General features: G+C 32.8%; 1 pseudogene across 1 annotated transcript; it reads right to left on the bottom strand.

Annotated features, from left to right (window-relative positions):
* Positions 1-6,057: 6,057 nt before the first annotated feature.
* LOC114269847 (ferric reduction oxidase 2-like) lies at positions 6,058-21,843 on the bottom strand (annotated as a pseudogene). The gene is made up of 8 exons (XR_014362618.1): positions 21,542-21,843; positions 20,702-20,804; positions 14,697-14,888; positions 13,744-13,978; positions 11,225-11,551; positions 9,610-9,853; positions 7,288-7,985; positions 6,058-6,326 (listed from the first exon to the last, which is right to left on the bottom strand). The product of XR_014362618.1 is annotated as a ferric reduction oxidase 2-like (transcript).
* Positions 21,844-21,910: the final 67 nt, after the last annotated feature.

Raw genomic sequence — 21,910 nt, 5'->3', positions numbered from 1 at the left:
GCACTTTAAAAGCATTTTCAAAATTTTCAAAAAATAGGGGTCACGCTCGAGCGTAGGTTTACCCGCTTGAGCGGACATGCAGACAAAGGTATCCGCTCGAGCGTAGACTTTCACGTTCGAGCGTTATGCAAAACAGTCAAAAGTGCTAGATAAGTGGAAATCACGCTCGATTGGGCGCTCGACACCCGCTCGAGCATGAGACACAATGTCCCGCTCGAGTGTCAATTATTCCGCTTGAGCGGACTTCAAAATAGTGCAAAGTACTGGAAGCACGAATTTCACAGTCGAGCACCAGTCACCCCGCTCGAGCATGAATTCAAAATCTGGAATTTCCAGATTTGAACTTCAAGCTCAAAACCAAGTTCAAATGCATCAAAACCAATCCTCTTGGGCTAATTTTCCAGAAAACTCCTCAAAACTCATAGTTTAACATGATTCAAAGCTCAATTTATAAAATCAAAGCCCAAAGGAAGATCAATTAAACACAATTTCAAACCATCTTTCAAGAACATAATCCAAACATGACATGCATGAGTTTAGCTAGCTTCCAAGCTTCCAAAACATGCTCCAAGGAGCCAATTCTTTCCAAAACAAGATGAAATCATGGACTTCACATAATTATGAGCATGCATGTGACAATTTTCCATGGAATCAACTCAAAATTCAATAGTATAGGCATGCATGCATGAATTAAGCTATAATTCAACAATTAAGAGCCATAACTTGGCTCTAGATTTCAACTTGCTCTAAAACCATGCAAGAACCAATTGAATTCACTAACAAGAGGGTAGTTACACTAACTTAGGTCTTATAGTTCAAGAATGGAAGCATAATTTTGAAATCAACCTTCAATTTCTTCAAGTTTCTAAGCAAATCAACAAGGACAATTCAATTCCTCTCCCTCTCTTTCTCTTGGTCGGCTAAGGCAAGGGAGATGAGCTGATGAAATGTTTGCCTAAGTGTATAATAAGGCTCACATATGTTCAATGAAGTGGCCTACTCACAATGGCAAAGTTGTAGATAAGCCTAACTCTTCAATTTGCTTTACTTAATCCAGTTTAATCATACTAAATCAAATTTCAGGTAAATACGCCATAAAATCATATAAATTCTAAGGATCACAAATCATCAATCAATTTCAGATTCGGCCGCCGATAAGGCCTTCAATTCGCAATTTAAACACAAAGGCATGAACAGATAATCAAACAGTCAACAGGTAGACATACAATTAAACAGATATACTTAATCAATTCAGTTCCAGATTTCAATCAGTCAGTTCAGTACTTCAATCAATTCAGTTGCCAATCATAATCAGTCTCAGTTTAGTAGTAATCAGTGGTTAATCGGTAAATAGTGACGAGGGTTGTTAGACGTTGCTCTTGCATTATTCAACCCGAGAGGTATCACTTTGCAGCAATACAGCCTTTTTGGGGTGATAAATGCAGTCTTCTCTTTATCGGGAGGTACATTGCTATTTGATGGTACCCCCTATAAGCGTCTAAGAAGCTCATCATTCCATGTCCTGAAGTGGCATCCACTAATTGATCGATCTTGGGGAGTGGAAAATTGTCTTTGGGACAAGCCTTATTCAGGCTGGTAAAGTCCATGCAGACCCTTCACTTCCCATTCTTCTTTTCACAACCACAGTGTTGGACAGCCAGGTAGGGTAGTTTACCTCTCGGATGGCTCTGGTCTCTAATAATTTGTTCACTTCTTCCCCTACTGCCTCTACATGAACCAATGTCGGCCTCATTGCTTGCTGAATGATAGGTTTTGCTGACCTGTCTACATTCAGACTGTGGCATGTGACCTCGGGGTCAATGCCAAGCATCTCGTATGGCGTCCAGGCAAACACCTCTATGTTTTCTCGCAAGAACGCTTCTAACTCCCTTTTCTTTTTCTTGGCCAAGCCTAAGCCGAGGAGGAAGAAGCGCTCTTCATTCCCTTGCTGGACCAGAATTTTCTTCAAAGCTTCCTTGCTTTTGTCAGCAGGCTCTTTGCGACGTCATCCAAGACCTCCATGTCCTCGTCCTCAATCTCTACTGTCTCTACCTCTCGCATATTACAGGTGGATTTTATTGTTGCCGTGGAGCAATTCTTTGCCTACACTTGATCTCCTCTGACTTTCTCAATTTCATGCTTTGTTGGGAATCGCAACAGCTGGTGCAGTGTTGAGGGAACAACCCTCATTGTGTGCAACCATGGCCTTCCCAAGATAACATTGTAAGAGGAGGGGGTGTCAATTATTATGAACTCTGTGCTTACCTTCTTGGTGCCTACTTGCACCTCCAAACTTATTGCTCCTAGGGGCCATGTCGGCGTTCTATTGAACCTGACCATTAGACTGTTGGATTGCTCTAGATCATCTTGGTAATGGCCGAGCTCCTTGTAACGTCTAACATACATGATGTCACAAAAACTGCCTTGGTCAACCAGAATGCGCCTTATCTGGCATTCTTCAATCTTCAGGGATATCACCAGAGCATCATTGTGTGGATGTTGCACCATGTCTAAGTCGGTTTCAGTAAAGAACAGCATTGGTCCTTCATCTGCCCTAGGCCTCTTTTGCTGGACCTGATACACATGCTATAAGTGTTTCACCCTCTAAGTCTCCCAACGTACCTCGTTTTCATTGACCTTCGAGTGAATCACATTGATCACTCGAGATCCGTCTTCTTGCGGTTGTGGTGCTAGTGAAGGTGGTACTGTCAGTGCTTGGGACAACCTTGCTTGCTCTTCCCTTGTTCTGGCCTTATCTAACAGGTCCCTTAAGTGACCCTGTCTTACCAGGTCTTCCAAATGTGTCTTCAGGGCTCTGCATCCCTGAGTCAAGTGTCCATCCTCATTGTGGTGGGCACAGTGCTTTCCTAGGCTTCTTCTCATAAATTCGCTAGGGATCTTCTCTGGTGCTCTATAGTAAGGCTAATTCTTGATCCTTTCAAGAACTTTCTAAACTGGGATCTAGAACACTGTGGTGACTGCCTGTGCAGCCCGTAATCCTGTTTCTTGTCTATTAAAATTTGTATTACCTTGGCCTCGCTTTGGCGAGCCGTTCCTCTTCTCTTGCTTTGACGCCTTTGTCCCTGGCGTGTCTTCCTCTACGCTTGCATATTTCTCAATTCTGGCCATAAGTTCTTCCATACTTTTTGGCAGTGTCTTTGCCAGTGATTTTTGAAGCAGACAGTCATCGTTTAGGCCATTCTTAAAAGATACGACTGCCACTTGTTGGTTGCACCCTGGTATTCAATTAAACACCTCATAATACCTTTTGGCATAAGCCTTAAGGCTTTCATCCTTGCCAACTCTCAAGGCTATCAGCGAGTCTACCCTCAACGGCTGTAGTTTGTTTATAACAAACCTGGCCACAAACATTTCGGCTAAGCCTTCCCAACTTCTCACAGTTTCTTTCGGCAACTTATGAAACCAATCTGATGCGATTTCCCCAAAGGATGAGGGGAACACCTTGCAAAGCAAGGACTCTTTCTCGGTATACAGTGCCATTGAGTTCAAATATAAGTCGACATGAAAGATGGGATTGGACTTACCGTCGTATATCTGGAATCTCGGCATGTGGAACCTCTTCGGAGCCTTAAACTTGTCTAATTCTACTGAGAACAGCGTTCTCGGCTTGACTGAAGATGTTACCTCGGCATCTTGTCACTTCCTCTGCAGGTAATCCCTTAAATCCTCTTTAGTCCGTCTAAGAGCCCGGCTGTCATCGGATTGCAACCTTTTTGATGCGCTGCTCCCGATGTCGTTATGAGTCCTTTTGGACCTCCCTTCATTCATCGTGTCAAAACAAAGCTCTTTTCCTTGGACATGCCGATGCTCTTTGACGTAGGTTTCTTTGGCATGATGTGTCTTCCGTGACTCTCCTCTCGTCGATTCTCCTCACCCGACCTCCCGTGAAGGCTGATGAAAATTCTTTCTTGCCCTATTATGCTGTAGGACTGCAAGGATTGCTTTTTGCCCCCCTTTCTGGGCATTGTTCTTGGCCGCCGAAATCGGCGTGTCCTCTAATGGGAATGGTGGCTGCATGACGTTGTTTTACATCATGAAATTGACAACCGATTGCAGGTTTGTTAATTTGTTTGCCATCCCCTTCATCTCGCCATCCCTCGTCAGGCATCTATCTTCCCATACCTAGAGGTTGCTTTCGTTGTAATACCCGCCCTGACATGCTTTCTTCGGTATGTCTCCCTCTTGGCCGACATCTTTTTCTCCGGGATTCTTATCCCGATGTTCTTCATTACAGTTGTCCTTCTCTACATTAGGATCGACTTTTTTACCGCTCCCACTAGGGAGGTCACCTCCAATCCTTTCTTTCTGCCCGTCGTTGGCCATCTATTCTCCTTATGCTTCCTACAGACGGCACCAAATTGTGTGTGCTGATTTCCGACCACACTGCCAAACAGGAACTCAACAGGAGAGCACAGGCAGAATAGATTACGCTCGAACAACCTGTCACAGAAAGATAAGACTCCGGTACTGGTTCGTCCACCCAGGGGCACTCTAACGATCAAGTCAGTACTCAATTATCTCTCAAATATACAAATAGCGCTTAACTCACAACCCTGAATACAAAAAGTTATACCTTAGACCCACGATGGTACCTTACTTTTTATAGCCAGCACTAACCTGATCCTTGTAGAAGCCTAGCTTTAATAGACTCCGGCTCAATGCTTATCTATAGAGATAAACTCTCCAAGAGATTTATCTTTATCCAGACTGAGATCCTTCTCTATTCTAGGACTCTTGTCCCTTATCTGTTTATCTCGGATTCTGGTATCTCCGCAGATAACCTTGGCTTAGCCGAGATCATCTCGACGCTATGACTAAGACACGTGACATCTCGGCTGACACTTCGGTGTCACCTTGGCCATGTGTTATCATTTATAAAATATGTCCCCACAATTACTAATTTTACAATGAAGTTTTATTCTACTTACTAATTAAGAAAGAAAAAATGTTGTTTTTAATGGAAGTCGTTAGGTTTCAAGCACAAGTTGGAAAATGTTATTGATTTTGAAATTTTTCCTTAATTTTAATCAAGTTGATTTTATTAATAAAAGAGATACATGTTACATTTTTTGTTTTTGTTTTTTAATTTTGAGGATTGGATGGGCATTGCAATTGGAGATTTTTGGCGTTTCCATCTATTGATAGTTCGTTGTTTCATTTTGGGTGCAATACAAGCCTTAAGGATTTGGGTATTGTCTTATTGTTTTGCCATTTATTTTCGATCAATGCTTCAATGTGTGATTGCTTGTGGAGAAAGAATTCGCGATTAAAGTGGAGAATGGCGAAGACGGGTTGTTTAGGATGACATTGTTAAGTCTTAAAAAGGCGCCATGGTGTCGAAGGTGGGAGAGGAAATGAGGATCGTTTGAGAAAGTTCACTGGAATTGCCAGTGATAGAAAGGAGTGGTGCTATACGTACCAATTAATGTACTAATTAGTATACCAACATTTATTATAATATTATTATTAACCTCAATTATTATACAAGTTATAAATACCAAAAATATCTAAAATTATGCCACGTCATCAATTAGTATACTAGTTAGTGCACTAATTTGTACATATAGCATTAGTCGATTGGATGCTGCAAGATCAATAAATTGATGAGTTTGTCGAGTTTATGTAAAATAAGAAAAATCATATTACAAAGTATAAATATATGATAAAATTATCATCACTCGATTTTTTCCCAAATAAATAATGGATTGTATTTTACCGCCAAATACTTTTTTTCAGCTATTTAAGGATTTTTTTTTTTCAATTAGAAGGAAATAATTAAGGAATTAAAGCCGATTAACAAATTAATTTCTCAATAATATATCAATAATGTTGGGAACTCTAATCCCCTATATTTAGTTTTATAAAGTAAAATCTATTCTTACAAATATATATATATATATATATATATCATAGAAAACTTTAAATAAAATCTATATTTTATCCGAGGTTGAACCCAAAACTCCAATATAATAATACTACTACAAGTTGCCTGAAAAACTATATGCAAAAACATAATATATAAAGGAGAAACAAATATTGAATGTAAAAATCATTTTTTATGAACTTTAATAAAGATAGATCTCAACAATACATTACACTTCATATCATTTTTGAAGATTCACTTTCTAAGCCCCATTCATCTTTGTAGTGGATGCGTGAATCACATCACCAGCTAAAACTAATGGACTCAAAATGCAAGTTGTGTGCCAACCCAGATGAACAAATGGCTGCAACCTCATGTCTCATATTCTTAGGTCCACAAACAAGAACTCCAACACTTGACTGCTTGCGCTCTAACAAAATTCCTGAAATACCCACCTCAATTAATTTGTAAGATTGCAAATGAATTGAACTGAGCTAAATAATGGAGTGAATTCAAATTGAGGCTCAAATATAGAATTCTATATTAAATGAGCTCAAGCAAAAAATATTCGAATTTAGGTTCGATCTCGGCTTGTATATATAATTAAACTAGAAGAAAGATGATCTTTTATCCAAATTTAGACTCGACAGTGCTGTTTGTGTCTATGAGACCCACCGTGATTCCTGCTTTGATGATTTGATCTATTTATCTTAAATGTATTTAGGCATATATAATCCATAAAAAAATAAATTGATTCGATAATCATATTCAAATGATTTTACAATATTTGTCTTTAAAAAAAATGTGGAGTAAGATAATTTTAAAATTATATCATTATTTTTTTGAAACATTATAAAATAATATGGGTATGATTATCAAATCCATCTGATTGTTGTTCTTCATGAATGATCAACACACCTAAACCAACAAAACAAATAAATTTGATCATCAAAAGAAAACTCTTCATGGGCCTTACGGACCAGACAATACCATCCGGTCTATATTGTGGAGAGGGCAACAAACCCATTCCTTAAACTACTAGTTTGAATTAGTTATGGAATGACACTCTAGAGAAGAATAATTCTAGGAACCATAAAAATATGAGGAAATCACTGGTTAGTAAGGATAGAAAAAAATTATTTCAAATTTATGTCAAAGTTTATATTTTTAATTATTAATATATATAATATTTATTATTTATTTGTAATTAATTTTGATTGACACTATGGTGTAGTTTTCCCTAAAAATATCTTACAATTCTATCATGAAAGTAAAATATATAGTATAAATTTAAAATTAAACTGTCCTGGGTCATAAATAAAATGAATTTTATCCACATGTTTAAACTTTAAATATTTTTTCTTCATACGTACCACAAGTGCTCTAGAGAAAGCTTTACTTACTCTTTAGGTCAGGCCTTCCACCATAATGCACGTTGTTAGGTTTGCCAATGGACTGCTGAGGTAGGCTTTCCAACTCCCTATCATCACTAAACCTAGTTAGCTTTCCACCTTCCATATCTTGAACCTGTTTTGTTGCTTCCATGGCTATCTGTTTCTTGCTCCAAACAAAACCTATACAACCTGTCATGGCAATGGCTATGCATACGAGCAACATATTCAACATAGCTTGCGAAGTGTGCGAGTAAACCCTATTCGTGTTGTGATCGACGGGGTAAATATAGAACCGGGTAAGAATCCCCATGAAGAGAAGGAAGACGATGAAAGATGATGACACGATTGCACCGAGCCAGAGCCAACCATTGGGGCCTAAAGTGGGAGACAAGGGTGCATCCGAGGGATTAGGCTTGAACCGGATGGTTCGGAGAGGCTTTTGTTCGTTCTCCGATATGGGTTGTTTTTCTCTTGTTATGTAGGCCTCAATGTGGAGTTCGAAGTTGAGAAGTTCAGATGGGGTTTTGGAATGTGGAAAGAGAAGGTCTAGCATGGCGAGGTCGGATGAAAATTTGAATGCACTGATGAGAAGAATTTGTGGAGTGGTGGTGGATTTTAGGGTTGAGGTTGTGAAGATGAGGTCACGCGTGATGGAGATGAATGGAGCAATGCCACTGCCTCCACTAACCATCACAAGCATGTCATGCCTGCAACCACAATTTGTATACCAAGTCACCAATGCACACCATAGAAGTAAGGGCTAATTGTTTTGGTTCATTTGATTCAGTTTGGACTTTAAAGTATTAAATGTGTGTCAAAATGGTTCAGACCAATTTTGGTAATATTCATTGTCAAAATTAATAGATTCAGATCCTCTCCATTCTAAAGTTGTAATAGAAAATATTTATTTCATTATGTAAGGGCTTGTAATGATTTTTAAATGTACTTTTGAAATAAAAAATTACATCTCAAAAAAAAAAAAAAAAAAAAAGAAAAAGAAAAGCTATTTATAAATTGAAACCACTGAAATGTGGGGGAACCAAATGTGAAATTAACATTCTTTTGTTGAGGTGTAATTTCTCGTTCAAAAAATACAACTGATTCTAATAGATATTGACTACATCAGGCATGAAGACTACTTTGCACATTTATGGCTGGTTTGACAATAAATCCAAGTCTACTTTCTAGATCCTAGATTCAATCACTTCAAAAAAACAAAAAAAAAAATTAAGATTTTAGAAACTAAAATTTAGGCGTAAAATTATTTTTTAAAAATTAAATATTTTTATTATGAAAAGTATTATTATTATATTTTTAGTAACGAAAATTAGATATTAGTGATAAATTATTATTTTTTCGGAATCAAATTTTTTTGTCTCAAAAAATAAATTATTTTGAGACCAAATTATTTTATCCCTAAAAGTATATTTATTAGTGATATTTTCAAAATTGTCTCTAAAAGCCTTATTTTTGACTTTTTAGGACTATCTTTTAGTGACTATCGTCACGATGATATAAATTGGTCCTTAAATATATTTTGCAACAAAATTTTCACTTTTAAAGATTAAAAAATTTAGTTTCTACAACTCTTATATGTTGTAGTGAATGATGTGTAAAAAATATGATTGACTAATGATTAGAGAAAATATAAAAATTAGAGTAGCCTTAAATATTCAAATAGAATGTTACATCATTGAGTTTGAAAAGTAAATATAATTTTGAGTTATATTAGGGATTTCAAATAATTTACTAGATTTTCTACCAAATCTCCATGTGAGAGATTTGGTAAAAAATCTAATAAATTATTTGGAATTCATAATATTTTTCTATAATTTTTGGGCCTGAATGACGCTACTCAATGCCTTTTGTCAACATTTTTTTATTGATTTTTTTTTCCCGTTTTTAATGAATTTTTTTTAAAAAAAAGTTTAACTTTTAGGTCTTACTAAATTAGAAAACCCTAAAAATCAAATAAAGGTTTGAAAAAATTTCACTAAAGACAAAATTATAAAAATATAAATATATATTTTAGACTTTTGTATTTTTTTTATATTTGGGATTTTTGAAAATTTTTAAAATTTTTTGATCACTCAAACTAGAAAAGGCCCTGAGAAGAAAGAAAATTGACACAATTTTTTTTTTTTAAAATTACTAAAGACAAAATTTCAAAAAAAATAAAACGATACATTTTTTTAACTTTTGGCTAAATACATAATATTTTTGAGTGACACGGTAAAATGTTGGGTACTGACAAAATGCAACCGTTAGACACCAAAAATGCAATTAATCATAGGAGAAACATACCCATATGTATTCACATTTTGCACATACCTAAGAAAATCAGTTGAAATAGGTCCATAAGGTCCTTCAATGTACATGCGAAGGTGATCCACCGGAGATGGTGAAGAAAGCATCTGATAGAGCTTCTCACTCCAACTTCCTTCATTTTTTATGATGATGCTTAGCTCGTCCGGTTCGAGATTACTACTTGAGCTAATGGTGAAAGGGTGCCATTGTAGTCTTGAAATGGAGGGCACATTTATGAAGATGATGCTTGTTGGAGTGTAACTCAAAGCTGCACAAGATCAAAATAAAAACAGTCCTACGAAAAAGGTGCTTCAAATTGTCGGAATCTGTTTTTTGAATTTTTTTTAAAGAATAAATTGCAAAAAAAAAATGAAAATAAACAAAACTCATCGTTTGTATGCTTTTTTTTCATCTTTTTTAGGACAAAATATATTAGTTTCTATTTTTTCATAAATAAAAAAAATTAAAAATAGATTTTGAAAACAAAACCAAAGTGCAGATTTTTAAATTTTAAATTTTTTTCTCTAGAAATTGCATTGATTGCAGTAAAGTCAATACTTGCATTCATCTTGATGGATTATAAACCAGTGGCGTAATTAGAATTTTCATTTAATGGAGTCGTTTAACAACACATCATTTAGTGGAGTAGATTTTAGTTTTACAAAATGTATTAAAATTTTGACATATAATACACTATAATATTATATATTTCCTTTGACATGGATATAAGTAATTAAAATTTATTAAATTGCATGTAAAAATAAAGCATAGAAACATAATACTATAGAGAAAGATAGTTCAAAGTGTGCGCTAAGCAAACATTAAAACTAACCCAATGAGGGTCAAGATTGGTCCACCCATGGCAGTGCACAAAATGTTGGCCAGTAGCCTCAACGCCCAAGGCCAAGGTTAAGAGCTTAACACAAGTTAATAAAAATTGTCCATATGTCATGTCTATATATAAAAAGAATTGACATTTTAAAGGTTCTTTTCTTTTCTCATTTTTTTTTTTTAAAGGTGTCCAAAATAATTATGAAAATTGTAAGTGGAAACAATGCCACCATATGGCAGTACTACACAATGTTGTCTACTAGTGCTATCACTTGGGGGCCATTTGGGAAGCACATAAAAAGTCAAAAGTCAACTTTTAACTCATTTTGGATCATATCATATTTTACATTTTTTATATAAAAATGTTAAAAAAACAAAAAAAAAAAATTAAAAAAATCAACTTTTAATTATTTTTCCAAAAGTGTCCACGTCCAAAGCCAAAGTTAAGAACTTAAGTCAAGTCAACCAAAATAATCGATGTTATGTCTATATACAAAAATAATTGACATTTTAAAGCTCTTTTTTTAGATCAAATTGTCCAAGATAATCATGAGAAAGGAGAAGTGAAAACAAAACCAGGACAATCATTGACCATTAGATTCATTTTGAAAAACTCCTAGTACCCTTATAATTTTTTTTCTTCAAATTTTAATGGTGTAGTCATCTAAAATCACTCACATACATGTAGCCCCGCCCTTGTTGTAAACTTCATCTAGGATGAATTCAATGTTGTTAGAATTGCACTTTATGCATATCAACGATCATAAAAAGAACTTAGGTATCAATTAAGTATAGTTTATTGCTTTACCTCGGCTCTTAGAAAAGTTGAGCTCCACAATTTCACATGATATGACACGAGCAGAAACTAAATGAACGCTTTGTCGTGATTGTAATATCCTCAAGAACCGATGACCATGAAGAGATAGAAACCGGGAAGAATGGTGTAGGAATAAGAGAAGCCGAGATGGAAAATGTAGAAAATCATGAAGAGAATGTACAAGTGATGAGTGTAAAAGAAGAGTTCAAACATTTTTTGCTTTATCCGAGGGTAGGTTGTTACCCACAAGAACAAACCAAATAGCAAAGATAGTTCTCCAGCTACATTTGATACCCTGATGGTACTCCACTTGAGCACCTGCATTGCATCAAGAAAAGAAAAGAAAAGAATTTAATTTTCAATGCAAGATTAAGTTTGTTCTAAGACGAAATTTGAAAATTACAAAGATGAATAGGACAACTTTGAGAGGACTTAGAATTCTCTTTATCATTCTTTTTTCCCCCAATAATCTTGTTATGATTTTCTGTTGCAAATGATATAATCCAATCATTCAAGTTTTAAATTTTGAACTATAATGTTGTGTTTGGTTGGGAGATTTGAAGAGGGATTTGGAAAGGGAAATGGAAAAGGTAGGTGAAATGTGAATAAATCATGCGTATATTTCACATAGTTTCACACACATTTTCCCTTTCCCTTTCCAAATCCCTCCCCAAATTCCCCAACCAAACACACCATAAGGGTAAAAGTAGTGCATGAGACTCATTAAAAATCGGGCTCACTTACCTTGGAAAAAAAAAAAAAAAACAAATTTGTACCTACAAAGAACTAAAAAGAAAGTTGGGCCCAATTCACTTCATTGGATGCAATTCAAGGTTTTTTAATGTTATGTGTCACTCACCCAACCAACTGGGTGCTAATATTCTATTTCAAAATTCAAAGTTTATGCCAATATGTTTGGATGACATGGATTTCGAGAGAAATAAAAATATAATTTTAAGTCTTTATAAATTCACTATTTGGATATAGTTGATTTGAGAATGTGATTTTTGATTTTTGAATTCAACTTAACTCAATTTTCTAGATTAACAAAAATCTAAAAAAAAAAATATTTTGTTGAATAAAATTCTTGAATTATTCAAACACAAGAATGAAATTACGAACATATGGTATTATTGAGAATGAGATTTCTAAGATTGTGATACTCATTCTTGGTTCCAAATGTAGACAATGCTATACAAAATGAATATTTTTACAAAAATTTCATACATAATAGTGTGTCATTTTATATGATCTATAAATTTATTTTTATAAAAGTTATGTTTGTATAATATTATCCGTAATCAGATAACCATTTAATTTATAGTAAAGTTACGTTCATAAATAAATAAATAAATAAAAAGAAAAATATATAAAAAAATAATATATAATCATTATTTTAATTTATGATGAAAGTGCTCCTTTCACAAGGGGAGGGACCAAAATGATTCCAAAAATTATATGATGGCCACCTTATTGAGGATGATACACAACCATTCGTTTTATGTGCTTTTTGCTCAATTCTTTTTTGGTTTTATAAGATTGTGTTCAGATCAATAATTTGGGTAGAAATTTACAAAAAGAATAAAATATGAAAGAAAAGAGTGAATGAAACGATTTTCTTTTCCTTTTCCTTTCTCATTAAATTCAAGCACAGCCTAAGCAAATTTAACAGACCAAACAACCTCAAATTCTAGGACGGTAACTAACAAAGGTTTAATGAATGAAGCCTAAGAATTTAGGACTGCTCATGATGGAGATTTCTGTGAAACAAAGTTTAGGCTCTGGTTTAGGCTCTGTTTGTTTGTTTGTGACCTAACCTAGGGTCTGAAGCCAATGTTTTGAGGTCACTGGAGTTGGTGGATAATTAAACCAAATGAGAGTAATAATATACAAATAAGAATAATACAAAATTTGTATACAAAATGATATTTAAAAAGTGTGGCCATTAAAATAATATTTAATTATAAAATCATCACTGTCACATCATTTTCGTGAAAAATTATTTATATAAGTTTTGTAAGAATATTGTTCAATGGCAGAAACAGTAATAATATACAAATATAATATATATATATATATATAATGATGTGTTTATACTAAAACTTATCATTTTAAAACAAAATGCTTACCAAAATGATATTTAATTGCATAAATGCCACCATCACAATGAGAATCACGAGACTAAATTTGGTACATAATTTCTATTGATATTCATTTAAACTTTTTTAATGTGTTTTAGGAAACAAAAAAAAACTAAATTTTGAAAATACCCACTTTTTATCGTGCAAAAATAGTTTTGAAAAATCCAAAACAACTTTTTAGCGTTTTCTTAAAAAGTAGGTTGTTTCTAAAACAATTTTTAAAAGCCATTCGTTGGGCAAATTTTTTTATATTCTCCAAACAAACAAAAAAAGGACAAAAACACAACCAATTAATTTGTTTTGTTGCATTTGTGACTTACTAATAATGATGATATAATTATGAATAAAAGAAAAATGGTTAAGTATTACCTCTGAAAACCTGTTGGTAACAACGCAATAGATGATGTAGAAGACACCATGAGAGGTGAAGAGGACCATGGTAATGTGTCCAAGCCAAATATGATACTTGATGCTAGCCTCTAGCGAGAGTCCAAAAAGAGGCAATAATGATGAGCCACGTGTCACTGGGAAGAATAGAAATGCTAGGCATATGTTCCCAACTAGGCCTAGTGTTAGACCAACTCTATCCAATTTAACCTCCCATCTGCCAAAACCACCATTTCTCTAACATGATATCAAAAAAATAAATAATAAAACAAAACAAAATTGATGTATAAATAGAAAAATGTACAGAATTATTACATCATTCTAAAAACAAAGTGTGTCTAAAAATTTTGATGTTTTTACATTTTCCTATAAGAAAGGGGTATTGCCTTCCCTCTCCCTTTTCATGAATCAATAGTATTAGGTTAAATATGTTCAATTTCATAAATCTAAAACCTCAAACTTCCACTTCCACTTCCACTTCCACTTCCACTTACATTTCAATATGATAATTCCATCAATTGCTATTATTGTTTTAGACAAATGAATGACAAGTTTAAAACTAAAGAGATTAAAGTAGAATTTAAAAGAAATATGAAGATCATATATGAAATTTATTCATTTATCTTTCTTTGTTAAGAATTACTAAAATTTTCACATGATCTTTTTTCGGTTCAAAATGTTAACAATAATTGATGGAAATGCAATTGAAAGTGTGAGATTTACATTGATGAAATTGAAACAAATAGGCATCCAAGTGAAATATCGCTGAAACTAGAGAGACAAATTATATAAGTTACTCATAACAAGTGTGTAGAAAAGTGCATCAAAAAATTTAATATGCAATTAAAAAAATTATAATAAATCTGAATCATACATTAATTTTTTTTTTTTTTTTACACAGGTTTATTATTGGTTTTTGGAAAGGTGTTCCTTACATTTTATCGCCCTTTTGCATTGCTTGCTGGCTGACATCGGAAAAGAAGATGTGCAAGTGAGCAGAGAAAGACCAAATCAAGAGTGCAATGAACATCACAAACATGGCTAGCTCTATCCCACAAACAATCCCTAGCCCTTTGATGATCATTGGTCTTTTCCATGAACCAAATTTATGTTTTTTCCCATCGCTCCTACTTAGACAAACCAACCATTGAAACATTCAATCAAGTTACTTTTCTCAAATTAGTGATAAATTCAAAACAATAAATAGGGTAAATTATATATATGATTCACGTAAGTTGTTTCTTGTGTCAATTTTTATTTTCATAGTTTTAACTGTATCAATTTTGTCATTCAATTTTTCACATTATGCTAATTTAATAGTCTAATCGATTACATTAATCCAATTGATTACATCTACTAAAGAATTAGACAGGATTTAAAAGCAAATGGACAATTTTCAAATTGGATGTCAACCGCCAACCATTTTGATGAGTAAATGGACTAGTTTGTCCCCATGATTACAATCCAAATTTTAAGATGACCTTACCAATTATATTAAAATGACACAATGGGAAAATTTTAATGATAAAATTGATGTATTTAAAACTGCATGCATCAAATTGATACTAAGGCCTCGTTTGGAAATAAGTTATTTTAATAATTTTTTAGCTTTTTTACTAAAATATGAGGTAAAAAAACTAGTATGTTTAGAATGACTTTTTAATTTTTTATGAAAAGATGTGCAAAAAGTAGAGAGAAAAGAGAATATTTGACTTTTTTATATACGTTATAGGATTTTTGATTTCTTTTAGTAATTTTTTAACTTTTAGGCTAAAACAAACACATGCCAAATGAGACCTAAAAACAAATTATAGAGATTACGAGTGTAATTTAACCTAGGTTTTTGTTAACATATCCTCTAAGGGCATATGTTAAAGATGCATTAAATAGGTACAACTATCTCTACTTATATAGAAATGATGTGTTTGGTAACGTTTATGTTTTCAATTTATATTTACAAAAATTTCATAAACTGATTTTTGTTTATTTTTAGAAAAACATAAACTACAAACGCGTTTGGTAATTGACAAAATGTTTAAAAGAAATTAAAAATATAAAAAAAAAAAAGTAAGAAATGACAAGTGGCGGCAGAAGACGGTGGTGGAAAGTGGTGGCGGGTGGGTGGTGGTGGTGGGTGAGTGGGTGACGGTGGCGGGTGGTGGGTGGCAGCGAGTGGGTGGTGGTGGCGGGTGGTGGGCAGTGGTGGCTAGTGGGTGGCGGATGGCGGGTGGTGGTGGATGGTGGCGGGTGGGTGGTGGTGTCGGGTAGGTTGCGGGTGGTAATGGTGGGTGGATGGGTGACGGTGGTGGGTGGTGGGTGGTAGCGAGTGGGTGGTGGTGGGGGTGGGTGGCGGATGGCGGGTAGGTGGTAGGTGGTGATGGTGGGTGGGTGGGTGACGGTGGTGGGTGGTGGGTGGTAGCGAGTGGGTGGTGGTGGTGGCAGGTGGGTGGCGGATGGCGGGTGGTGGTTGGTGGTGGTGGTGGTAGTGGGTGGGTGACGGTGGCGGGTGGTAGGTGGTAGCGAGTGGGTGGTAGTGGTGGTAGTGGCAGGTGAGTAGCAGGTGGCTGGTGGTGATGGGTGGCTAGTGGTGGATGGTGGTGGCAAGTGAGTGGTGAGTGGTGAGTGGTGGTGGCAAGTAGGTGGCAAGTGATGGTGGCGGGCGGTGGATGGTAGTGGCGGGTGGCGGGTAGCGGGTGGTGGGTGGTGGCGGGTGGATGGCAGGTGGGTGGTGGATGGTGGTGGTGGTGACGGCGAGTGGATGGCAGGTGGCTGGTGATGGGTAGTGGTAGTAGGTGGGTAGTGAGTGGTGGTGGGAGGTGGTGGTGGTGGTGGTGGGGGGTGGGTGGTGGTGGCGGAAGACAGTGGCGAGTGATGGTGGCGGGTGGTGGCTAGTAGGGGTGTGCGCGGTGCGGGTCGGTGCGGTTTGAGAGAAAAATAGAAACCGTATGGCGGGTGGTGGATTGATAAAAGTGTCACTAGAATTTGCCATTTTTCTTATCGAAAACCGGCGGTTCGGTTGGCAAATAATGGCAGATTTGCCTTGGCGGTTCGGGTGGATTGGCGGTTTATAAAAAATATAATTCAAATTACAAAACTTAAATCAAAGAGTAAAAAAAAGACAAGAGATATCGTAATGTTAAGCATCTTGTGAAGCTTTCTTCTGATGCAGCAAGTGTAGCAACAACATGATAATATCAACGACTATACCATCAGTTCATTACAAGCATCTGTGGAAGCTACAATGATCAAATACAATACATAAAATTTCCCTCGAGTAGTAATGTAATACTATATTCTAAGGTATAGAACAACAAGCAAACTTAAGTAAAAAAGAATTTTTAGAATCCTATAAAACATGATTTAATAGCGGAGCGGGTCGGTGCGGTTTGGAAGAAAAATAGAAACCGGCGGATTGATAAAAGTGTCACTAGAATTTGCCATTTTTCTTACCAAAAACCGACGGTTCGATTGACAAATAATAACGAATTTGCCTTGGCGGTGCGGTTCGGTGCGGTTTTGGCGGTTTCAGCGGTTTCGGCGGTATTATGCACACCCCTAGTGGCTAGTGTTGGGTGGTTAAAAAAAAAAAAAACCTAAAAACTCAAAACGGAAACACATTTTTTGTGTTTTCATTTTTTGGCCAAATTTATAAACTGAGACCACTGATTTATAAATCAAAAATTTTATCAAACAAATTTTTATTTGAATTTTTTAAATTTTTATAAATATAAATAGAAAACTGAAAATATAAGTATTACCATACGACACCAAAGTAATACAAATTTAAAAACGGTCTAAATTAAATAATATTTTTATAAGACCAAATTACCTTGTTTCTTTCCCTCTATTTTAGCCTTTCATCATTTTTTATTTTTTATTTATTTATTTTTTTTTTTTTGGGGGTTTCACCCTCCTTTTTTTTATATGATTTTTTTGATAAAAAAATAATTTTGAAGAATTTAAAACATATTTTTTTGGATTTATTTTTTTCAAATTAATTTTAAATTTTTCAAAATAAAATTTTAAAATTCAACCAAACAAAAATAATTTCCAATTAATTTTTTTTTCTAATTAGAATTAACTTGTTATAAAAAAATAATGAGATAGAGTACAACAAATAAAATTAAAAATAGAATTAAATTGTTATAAAAATAATGAGATAGAGTACAACAAATAAAATAAAAAATTAATTAAATTAAAAACAAGGGCAAATTATATTAAACTCCCTCAAACTATTGACCATTTACATTTTATTTTCCTAATATTTTAAACCTAACAATTACTTCTCTCAAACTATTTGAATTTGAACATTAAATTTTTCTGTTAGATATTTAGATAAAAAATTGTCATGTGTTATGTACATGATAAATATATCAAATTTTTACAAAAAATAAAATAAGGTAATTTGGTCCTAAAATTTTATATAATTATTATGTATACAGCACTTGATAATTTTTCATACAAATATCTAATGGAAAAATTTAATATTCAAATTCAAACAATTTGAGAAGAATAATTGTTGAGTTTAAAACATTAAGTAAGTAAAATATAAATGATTGATACTTTGAAAGGGTTTAATATAATTTATCCAAACCTTTATTGTAAAAGTTGGCAGAGCTCTCACGTGAAAGTTTTTTATTTTTTATGTTTTTTAACACTACATTGTAATAGTTAATAATTTTATTATCAATTTCCTACCTCAAAATGGGATAATTTTGTCCATATAAAATAAATATATCACATTTATTAGCTTCTTGAAAAATACTAAATTTATTTATACTTTGAGCAGTACTATATGTCCTAATTTTTCTTCTACTTTTGTTCAATATCTCCATCCAAGTGAAGGTAATTAATGCCAATTATTTACTTCTTTGGGCATATGTTAACATGGATTAATCTATATATATAAGGAAAAGAGAATTTTTTGTGAGAAATTTTTTAGGAGTTTCAAATTTTTGTTCTAATTTTTTTAATTTTAAATAATTATTTTTATTTAATAATCTCATATTGGGGAAAAAAAGAAACAAAAAATAAGTTGTTTTACTCATATAAAGTAAATCTTATTCGCACCCCATTTAGAGAGGAGCCTTATTAGAGTTTCAATATCTCATATTAATTTTTTTAATTTAAAATAATTAAGAAAATCTCCATTGACTAGCTTTTATTTGATAATCCTACATCGAAAAAATAAGGAAAAAATGAATTGTTTTACTCATATAAAGCGAATCTTATACTCCTATTCTATTTAATATTGTAATATTGTGCATGTTTCAATTCAATATAGTTTAAATTTTAAAAATTTTAATTAATTAAATATGACCTAGACCATTAGGTTAAATCATTTTTGATTTGTTAATTCGTTAGTTTAACAGTGATTTTAGTGATTTGATACTCTTATTTGATAATCTCACATCGTAAAGATAAGGGAAAAATGAGTTATTTTACTCATATAAATTAAATCTTATACTCTCATCTCATTTAGTGAGAAGCCTTGTGAGAGTTTCAATATCTCATATTAATTTTTTTGATTTTCTCAATTTTAAACAATTAAGAAAATCTCAATTGGCTAACTTTTATTTGATAATCCCACATCGAGAAAATAAGGAAAAAATGAATTGTTTTACTCATATAAAGCGAATCTTATACTCCTATTCTATTTAATATTGTAGTGTTGTGCATGTTTCAATTCAATATAGTTTAAATTTTAAAAGTTTTAATTAATTAATTATGACCTAACCGATTAGGCTAAATCATTTTTTATTTGATTAATTTGTTGGTTTAACCGTGATTTCAGCAATTTTATACTTTTATTTGATAATCTCATATATGGAAAAGAAGAGAAAAAATGAGTTGTGTTATTCATATATACTCCCATCAATTTAGTGAGGAATCTTGTAAGAGTTTAAATATCTAATATTATTTTTTTTAATTTTTTTAATTTTAAACAATTAAGAAAATATCTATTGGCTAACTTTCATTTGATAATCCCACGTCGGGAAAATAAGAAAAAAAAATGAGTTGTTTTATTCATATAAAGTGAATCTTATACTCCTATCCCATTTAATATTGTAGTATTGTGTATGTTTCAATTCAACATAGTTTAAATTTTAAAAGTTTTAATTAATTAATTATAAGATAATTATAATTGTAGTGTTCTACATGTTTCAATTCAATATGTTTCAATGTCACTCTTATTGATCCTTAGTACAAAAATTATGAGATAATTATGATAATTTTAAATTTGTATTAAAACTTATAAATTATGAGATAGATTATTATAATTTTAAATTTATATTGTGTTGATTTTGAATTTAAATTAATAGATTATTTTCCATATTTAGTGACAATTTAAATTTTCATAAAATAAAATTTAAAAGTTTTATTTAATTAATTTTTGTGTTTGGTCTTTTGACATAACTGATTAAGGTAAACCGTTTTTAGTTTGAATGATTTGTTGGTTTAACGGTGATTTTAGTGGTTTTATAAGTTATGATGATTCTTTATTACTCATTTAGTTTTTAAAATTTCTTTAATTATTTCTCTTTCAAAAACCAATATGATAATTTTTTTAAATTCATATATTTTTATTCTAAAATAATGAAGTATTGGAACTATGTCATTTTTTTTTTATTACAAAGCATAATTTTAATTATTAATTGTCAATACAACAATTTTAATCTATCTATACTATATATTATAGTTAAGGAACATTTGAAAATTTTATTTACGAGAAAAAAAATATAATTATCGTATTTTTAATAAATAATATATTATTTTATTGCGTGCATAGCACAGATGATATCTTAATTTTTATTTATTGATATGGTATATTCATGTGGTACTTTCTTAAGATAGGAGGCATAGTATTGAATGTTTGAGGAACAATAAGGAGTATATACATTTATGATTGATAAAAGAAAATCATAAGAAATCTTCATACCTTTCTGTGCTATTGTCACTCACTTGCTTTCCCAAATGGAGATATACACAACTCATAACAGCAATGAACAGAACTGGGAATGTGTAAATCAGAATTGTTGGACCTATAGCATGTAGTGTAACCAAACAATGAGTTTTTTTTTTTTTCCTTTCCTTCTTTTCTATTTTTTTTTAAAAATCAAAATCATGTCATTTTAACACAAATTTCTAAAATTGAAGTAATTTTGAACTTATTTTCTAAACTCAAACAATTATGTTATTTTATAAAGTCATGTGTTGAAAATACGAATTTAGATTTGCATGCCATGAAAAATAATTAAGTGCAACAGAATTAACTTGGTGGTGAAGTCATAGAAAAGACCCTAACTCCATTAAATAATATGCTACTATTGAAATATAGAATAATTAAAATCATATATAGATCAAAACTTTGTGTTTGAATGGTATAAAATTTCTAAAACAAGAAATTTTTAATGATGACAGCCAATTCAGATATTCAACACAAATAAATATTTCAAAATACGATTTTAATTAACTTATTTTAAAATTGTGTTTTCAAAACACAAGATTTTGTAGCGCAATTTTAAAAATCAATTGTTACATCTACAAAATTAGTTTTGAAATAGAGTTCTTCAAAAGACTTTTTAATAAAATTATAACTTAAACAACCGAGTACTCAAAATATTATTATTATTATTTTATTTTTTTTGTAAATTTTAATAATTATTGGGTAATAAAAAAAAAACACATAGATAGCCATAGAAGCAAAAGCTTGTGAATGGAAATGATGAAATAATGTTTGAAAGGATGAGCAGGGCACAAATATAAGATGAAATCAAACCTTGGAAACCAAAGTAAGTTGAATTGGTGTCAACAAGAATCTTCCCAAACCATGCCTTGTACATGTGAGTCCCTGTCATTACCCACATCATAAGATATCCAACACAGACTGCCATTATTAACACCATTATAGCTTCCCTCATGATGATTTTTACTCTTCTTCCATGTTCAAGTGAAGGGGCTGATCTTTTCACCACCATGGACTCCATCCTCTCTCTCTCTCTCTCTCTCTCTCTCTCTCTCGATCTCGAAGTTTAGCTACTCAGGAAAAAGACTGGAGGGAGAAAGTCTGTTACAACTTACAAGGGTACGTAAACAGCAATTGTGTTATACATGTACAAAGCTTGCTATAGTTTGACAAATGTGTTGC

This window comes from Camellia sinensis, chromosome 2 (genome assembly GCF_055761805.1).
Source record: "Camellia sinensis isolate YWXY chromosome 2, ASM5576180v1, whole genome shotgun sequence".
Classification (NCBI taxonomy): domain Eukaryota; kingdom Viridiplantae; phylum Streptophyta; class Magnoliopsida; order Ericales; family Theaceae; genus Camellia; species Camellia sinensis.
This window is presented reverse-complemented; position numbering and strand designations above follow the sequence as displayed.